Source organism: Macrobrachium nipponense, chromosome 14 (genome assembly GCF_015104395.2).
Source record: "Macrobrachium nipponense isolate FS-2020 chromosome 14, ASM1510439v2, whole genome shotgun sequence".
NCBI classification, from domain to species: domain Eukaryota; kingdom Metazoa; phylum Arthropoda; class Malacostraca; order Decapoda; family Palaemonidae; genus Macrobrachium; species Macrobrachium nipponense.
Window position 1 is genome coordinate 36,166,344 of NC_087207.1, and position 8,705 is coordinate 36,175,048.

Genomic DNA, 8,705 nt, shown 5'->3' on the forward strand with positions numbered 1-8,705 from the left:
GTGCGTGTGTGTGTGTGTGTGCGCGCTTGCTTGCTTACTTGCTTGCTTGCTTGCTATTGTTGTGTGTCAGTGTCTCTGTGCACTGAAAAGACCAGTGTATACCGGTAGAGAAATAAAAAATATATTCTGCATATCAGTGTCTACAGAATGTTTCCAATTCGTTCCTACCAATTTAATTCTGGGTCAGTCAGATGGGAGCCGGAATAATTCTCGTATTTTCTGTACTTCACTTGTTTTGTCTTTGAATCGATCCATTTTTCCAATCTTTATCAAATTTCACCCTTATTCTCTCGTTGAATATCTCATCTTCCCCATTCCCGTAGTTGTCTAATTCCCGTCGGCAATTACTGTTAAATGAATGACTCTCGACCTCGTTTCCCATTTTCAATTAACAGTAACACGCCCAATTCCCCCCCCCCCCCCACCCCCCACCCCCTCCAAGAGCTCTTGGTGTGTCGCAGCTGACATATCGGATTACAAACACTTGAGCCAAGAAAGAGCCAAGAAACTCATTGGCCGATCAATTCTGGCGCCATTCCACTCCCTCTGAGAGGTTTTTCGACGTGGAACTTTTTTTTTTTTTTTTTTTAATGTCATTTCTCAAGCCAGAAATTCCTCTCGAGACTGACTCAAGTCTAACTCAAGTCTAAACGAAAATGTTTTAGTAAACTTATATATAGGTCATTTGCGCACGCAGCGAGGCGCAGTAGATATAAAATTATTTTTTATGTTGGTCAGGGCTCAGAATGAAAACAAAAAGATAACAATCCCCTTTGAAAATATTCTTACACGACGTTATATTATGAATATGCAACTGACTATTTACTTCATTTTCCTGAAGATGTTTTAGATTATTATTGTGTTATTATCAGTTTTTTTTTCAGGCAAATTAGATTATTATTGTAAAAATGCTGCCGAACTCCCTAAAGCAAAACTTTTGATATGGACATTATAAGACAGACATAGGACAAGATAAGTCCTTATATTTTTATATATTAATCAACAAAATGAATGAGCGCCTGCCACCTCGGTGGCCGTGAGTTCGATTATCGGGCATTCCATAGAGTGGTCAGAGATGTGTATTTCTGGTGATAGAAGTTCACTCTCGACGTGGTTCTCGACGTGGTTCAGAAGTCACGTAAAGCCGTTGGTCCCGTTGCTGAATAACCACTGGTTCCATGCAACGTAAAAACACCAACAAACAAACAAACAAAATAAATGTGATAAACTAATAACAAACGAAGCCCGCCTGTAACTAAGAAAATGAAACTGGCAGCAAGAGCCTAAACTTCGCCAAATGCAACAAACAGATCCATTGACCCAGATTCATCGAAAACAGAGTTTGTGACATTTCTTATGTCCTGTCAGCTTTGACGTTTCAGCTTTATTGCATAAGAGGATTCCGATCGGGCAACCTAATATGTACGCATCACACAGCCATTCATTATTGGCTGACAGTAAACAAAAATGTTCCCATTTGTTCTTCTGGAATTAAATAATTTTGTTATATAAGATTTGCTTTTTCCGACAAGGAAGGGGATGCGAAAGTGAGAAAATTAAAATTGGTAAACTGTCATCCGGCCAGCTAGCTCATTGTGTTCATGGGTAAAATATTTAATTTTTTTTCGGGACATAAATGTTAATATGCCAATCAAAGGGAAGACTTCAAAGTGTCACCCCGAGAAATTCATTCATGACAGCCACGAGCAAAGTGACAAAATCCGGAGATGAAAAGGGGCACACACAAAAGATCGCGCAAAATCTGACGTCATTGGAAAAGAAACGTCTTTGTAAAAGAGTAGTGGGAAAAGATCTGAGACGAAGTCGTCCTTTCGTGAGCAAATGAAAGTAATAATCTTTTATGGTTTTTGGCCCGACTTCAAAAGTGGGGTAATGCACGCGTGGATTCCTCGTTGAAATAAGTAGAAGCTGAGGATTCATTCGGAATAAGAGAGACGAAGAGACGGAAAAGGTTGCAGCAAAAAAAGCACACGAGACCATTCCTGAGTTTTAAGATTTAGAGTGAAAGAGATTCTCGAGCTGCTCTTAATCTGCAGACTGGAGAGGCGGAGATGATTCACTTTGCTTTTGTCGTTTGTCTCTTCGTTCAAAGACTCTTGAACAATACATTTCTGGTTTTCGGTCATTCTGGAAGCCCTGGATATGTCCAAAATAGGTCTTACGCTCTCATGGTAGACTCTTGTCTTTGTTTACTTATTTATTTATTTATTTGTATTTTTTATTATTTTGATTTATTTATTATTATTTATTTATTTACTTTTATTTATTTATTTCTATCTAATTGTTTTTATTAATTTTTATTTATTCATTTTTATTTATTTGTTTATTTTTATTTGTTTTTTACTTATTTATATATTTGTATCTATTTATATATCTTTTATTCAAAGACCCTTGCACAATACATTTAAGGTTTTCGGTCGTTCTGGAAGCCATGGATATGTCCAAAATAGTTCTTAGACTAATGTTAAAGTTAATGGCCCAAAATGCTAATGGCAGTAACTGAGAAATGACATATAGATGAAATATTTAGCACAATGCATTTCTGGTTTACGGCCTTTTTGAAAAGTCCTGAAAATTATATATAAAAAGAATGTTCTTATTTTGGAATAGCTATGCTAATGGCGCTAAAACCTAATGGACATTAATGAGAAAGGACAAAAAAATTAAATATTTCAGTATTTGCGTTTCTGTTTTTCAGTAAATTTCAAAACGAAAATTAACGAACAAAAGTTCTTAGCCTCATATTTAAAAAAACAAAAACAAAAAAAACATGATATTTGTCACAATAACCTTACGGAAAGGACAGGAAACTGGCAGCTAAATGAAATAATTTACTTTATCTGTTTCTGAGTTTCAGTTATTTTGAAAAACATTGTAAAATATGTACAACAGGCGTTACGCTCAAATTCCAGAACAGTATGTTATTGAAAACAATATCCTAACAGTGGAGACGAAAAATAACAAGGTGCTTAATGCCTAACGTAACAAAAGTTATCTCTGGGCTTCAGTCATTTTGAATACACCGACAATTTTTGCTTACTCGGAGAGTAAGCCTTACAAACTACTTTGTTGCTGTTGTTGTTCTTGTTGGGAGGGTAGAAAAGGTCTATGAAAGAGCCTAAAAAAGGTCTGAAAAAGGTGTTTTGCGTTAGGTAAAGATACAGGAGAGGACATTTATGATTCATTTATTAGAATGAAATGTTAAAAATAATATTACTAATGAAATATAGCGTATTTATTTTAATTTTCGTTGGTGGAGCAAGGCTCTTTTTGACCATAGATTTTAGCACATTTTAATTTACGTTAAATTATGAATATAACATTTAAACATTATGCGTGAGTTGAAAATCTTACATGCGTCCCGAGTAAGCTGGAGGTTGAATCATGCCTTGTTCATAAAGCTTCTGGTTCTAATATTTTGAGATAATTCGTTTCGAAAGCAAACTTAGCAGGACAGAAAGTAAAAGAAATATTGATCTAAATACTTTTTTTTTTCCGAAATTCTTCGGAAAATTAATTAATTGAATTTTACAAGTGCTCGGTTGTATCCTCATAATATAGAATGAAGCGCCTCAGTGATGTGATCGGTATGGTCTTGGCCTAACACCTCGGTGGCCGCGAGTTTGATTCTCGGGCATTCCACTGAGGGGTTAGAGATGTGTGTTTCTAGTGATAGAATTCGCTCTCGACGTGGTTCGGAAGTCACGTAAAGCCGTTGTTCCGGTTGCTGAATAACCATTGGTTCCATGCAATGTAAAAACACCATACCAGCAAACAAACCTAATATAGAATGTTCCACACGTGTAAAGGATGACAAGTTAATTTTCGTATAAAGTCAATACAGATGGAAAATATGGTATTACTCATCGGCACAGTTTTTTTCTTTCTTTCTTTCTCTTACTCACACTTTCCTTAATATTTACCCCTGCTTTTCACTTCAGTTCTGTTGTTTTTTTTTGTTCGTAAGTCATTTCTCTTTATTTTGCTGCTTTTTATTGGGTATCTGTCTTTCGTTAGTCTGTTTCTTTATGTCCACACTAGCGGGCATGCCCGTCGGGCACTTCAAGCTGTTTATATTTTTCTCTCGCTTCTGAAGCAGTGTTACCAGACAACCGCTTTGTGCTGGCTCCATTCTCGGTCGGTCAGTATAGTGGAACCGGATATGGGAACAGTGTTTGCCCGTGGGGCAGTTCCTGCTAGTGTGGACAAGGCCTTAAGCCTTTTTTTCTATTTCTCTTAGAATCAGTGATGATGATGATGATGATGATGATTATTATTATTATTATTATTATTATTATTCCTGGTGTTTTGGTTTCCTTTTTTTCAAATAAATTGATTAAAAAATGGCATATGAATAATCATCAGTTGGATTGATTAAATGTTTTTCTATTATAAAATCTTTTACTTAAGAGTTTGAATTTGTTCCCTTTATACAAATGTATAACAGAAACGAGAATTTCAGGCCGTCTATAACCTTTCTGCCAAGGCTGAATGTTTCTTTAGCGTGTCCTGTCAAACTACCAGTCAACAGTATGTGTGTCAGCGGTAGGTTGCTAGGGCATGATAGTAAGACCTTTAGATTCCATGACCACTTCTGTGGTGTCTGTATCTATGTTTATTATTATAATTATTATTACTATTGCAAAGCGACATTATAAGAGAACTAAAAGTTGCATTTTTACGTTTATTATTTACAAAGTAGGATTGAGGGACACTTCTCCCCCTAGAGTGTGCCTTCCTTGGAACACTGTAGATGGTGTCAACAATGTGTTGTTGTCTTGCCATTACCTCTCATGCGTACCCGTCGGTCTATTCGCACTTGGCTGTCCAACTTCTTTAACTTGACTCTGCGTTAGTTTTTACCACTCGCTGAAGAACGAAGCTTCGGGCAAGCCCTGTAATTATAATAATAATAATTTTAGCTTAAATATCACTACTTCTAGTTTACTGTTTTAATGGCTTTAATCTTGGAAACGATTAGATACTCGACTTAGTTTGTAAAATCGGCATTTTACTGCGAACACATCTTCACCGGTGTCTTCACATTTTTCAAAAGGGTAGAAAGAGACGTTCAGAAAGAAAAAATAATTAAAAAAAAAGACTTGTCTTTGAAACTCGTTCAGACAAAAGGAAAACTTGAAGGGGTTCTCTGAAAATTATTCAGAAAGACCGACACTTTTTCTCCCTATTAAAAATTTCATTTGTTTATTTTTCAGAGGCACTATCTCAGTAATTGAAGTCTTTTTCATTTGGAGGAGATTTCCTGTGAATTGTTTACTATACTGTTTTCCAAATATACAATCTGATGCTTTTGGTCGATGTAATCTTTTCACTAAACTAAAATGTTTGACTTGCGCTCGGTACGATGTTGAATAACAAGTGTGATCCGACATCCAGCTTACTCGGGCCGCATGCCAAAAATCTATCTTCAAATAGAGCGTTGTTTCACCATAGACACTTAAAATAATTACGCTATATTTTATTAGAGATGATTTTTCTGTACTGTTTAACATATATATTATTTATATTTTACATTTTCATTCTAATAAATAAATCATAAATATCCTAACCCTAAATTCCTGTATCTTTAATTCAAAGCAAAACACTCTTTCTCAGACCTTTTTAGGCTCTTTCATAGACCTTTCCTACCCACCCCCCAAACAAGAACAGCAGCAGCAAGAACAACAAAAACGGACATGTATTTTGTAGGCTTACTCCCCGAGTAAGCAAAAACTGTCTTTACATGAAAGCAACTCATATATGCTTCACTAAGATAAAATTCTTGTTTCTCTAGGGAAAATGTCTATTATTATCTTATTATCTTATTTACAGTAGTTCTCCTTAACAAATACCTCCTCTTATATGAAAAAGCTCGTATATTTACTATAAAGCGTTTTGATTTATAAAAATCTTTCTCCTTAATGTTCAGAACAGTCTCTCTTTAATGGAAGGCTCGTCTCTAAAAGGGATTAAACTGCTCTTGAAAATAAACTGTATATTTATTAATAAAAATATCTTCCCTGGAGAGAAACTGCTCTTATGTGTCACCAGCAATGTTTGCCTTTCCTGAGTCTTACCCATGGAAGAGGACCCTTTCCTTTATACGTTCTGTCCACTATTTCCCTCCCATAAAAGTCTGTCCTCTACGAGGCAAAAACTTTTATATATACACCACTTCTCTCCGCCGTGAAAGTCGTCCCCCTACAAGAAGCAACCACCCTTACACGTGCAATGTAAACACGGCCTGTGACGTTGTACTATGAAGCATCAGACAGCCGTCGGCTTTGTACTGCTCTTTGTCCCACTGCTTTCAGAACACTCTATGGAAAGCCCTCTCCAAAGAGACGACTTCCTTTCCTGTTTTTTGGTGGGGGTTGGGGGGGTGGGATGGGAACGTGTGTTTTTCTTTTGACACCTAAGCTTTGTCACGACTGTTTTCGTGTTGGGTCTCTGAGGGGCACATATGAACTCCCTGCTTTGACATCACTTAAAGCTGCGGACTCCAGACTCTTCTTCCCTCCTTTTTCACTGAGAATGTGTGTGCGTTCTGGTGGGCAGTGCTTTTCAGTTTCGACTGCTGCTCCTCTGTTTGGATTACTGTGTGCTCGCATTCTCACCCCCCCCCTCCTCCCTTTCCTCCCCCAACCATTCCAGCAGATAGTTGTTTGGATTTGAGTACCGTTCTGGATTCATTTACATATGCGGTTCGCTTTATGCTCTAAAGTTATAAGAGGAACGTGTTTTCTTTTTGCTCAGGGAGGATTTTTTTTCTCTAGGTCCGTTGAAAAGCATTATTTAATATTTACACTTGTAATTAAGTCTAAATTTGTATATATATATATATATATATATATATATATATATATATATATATATATATATATATATATATATATATATTATATATTCAACCAAACCTCGTGATTTTAGAATATAAATATCCTTTGTATCTGATTATCTTTAGAAATCAATTTAACTGAAATATCATGATTTTAAAGTATAAATATCCTTTGCATTTGATTATCTTTAGAAATCAGTTTAACTGAAATATCATGATTTTAAAGCATAAATATCCTTTGCATTTGAATATCTTTAGAAATCAATTTAACCTTAATATAATGATTATGATAATATTGAGGCAATAAATCCAGCAAAACTCTTGATTTTAGAGTAAAAATATCCTTTGTATTTGATTAATTATCTTTTAGAAATCAATTTAACCGTAAATATGATGATGATGTTGAGGCAGTAAATGAGCCAAAACTCTTAATTTTACAGTAGAAATATCTTTTGTATTTGATTACCTCTATAAATCAATTTAACCTGAATATGATGATGATAATCATGATGATATTGAGGCAATACATGAACTAAACCTCTTGATTTTAAAATATAAATATCCTTTGTTTTTTATTAATTATCTTTAGAAATCAATTTAGGATGATGATATTGAGGCAGTAAATCGACCAAACATCGTGATTTTAAAGTATAAATATCCTTTGCATTTGATTACCTTTAGAAATAAATTTAACCTTAATATGGTAATGTAAGCGATGTCGTCTGGGAATATTTAGTCAGTTAAAAAAAATTAAACTACAAGTCTCACAAAAACAAAGTGACAACATTCAACCAAACATCGTGATTTTAAAAATATCATTTGTATCTGATTATCTTTAGAAATAAATTTAACTTTAATATCGTGATTTTAAAGTATAAATATCCTTTGCATTTCATTATATTTAGAAATCAATTTCACCTTTATATGATGATGATATTGAGGCAATAAATCAGCCAAACCTCGTGATTTTAAAGTATAAATATCCTTTTTGTTTGATTAAGTATCTTTAGAAATCAATCTAAGATGATGATAATATTAAGGTAATAAATCGACCAAACCTCTTGATTTTAAAGTATAAATATCCTTTCGTATTTGATTAAGTATCTTTAGAAATCAATTTAAGATGATGATAATATTAAGGTAATAAAGCACACCCGATATCCTCCTCCTCCTCCTTGGACGACCTGCATGGCGAAATTAAACTCGGGCTAACTGACACCCGAGACGGATAACTCAATCAGCCGATCGATGGGCCAGTCAGTCATGTGCAGGGCTGTTTCATCAGGTTTGACAGAGACTCGATAAGAGCGCCTGATAGGGCCCTTTCATCATCTTCCTGATTAGCCAGCAGCAGCAGCAGGCGACGTCTTCACTTTCTCGGACGCGGTTGAGAACTTAATCCGCTCGAGTTGCTGCGCTCAGCGCTGTCTCTCGTTGAATTTAATCTTAGCGTCTCAGTGGCGTGTTCGGTATGGTCTTGGGCTGCCACCTCGGTGGCCGTGAGTTCGATTCTCGGGCATTCCACTGAGGGGTTAGAGATGTGTGTTTCTGGTGATAGAAGTTCAGTCTCAACGTGGTTGGGAAGTCACGTAAAGCCGTTGGTCCCGTTGCTGAAAAACCACTTGTTCCATGCAACGTAAAAAACACTATACATACAAACAATCTTCGATTTGGGAATCGTCAGATCATTAACAAGTTTCGTGGTTATTAATCAAGGTTTTCTGAAGATATTTTATATGTGATTATAGGCTGCTCCTAACGCTAATAGTTGAGGTAATGTAAAGGGGTGTTGTTTGTAGGGAAGTTACACGGCTGTATTTGTGTCGAATCACAACAAGCAAAAATT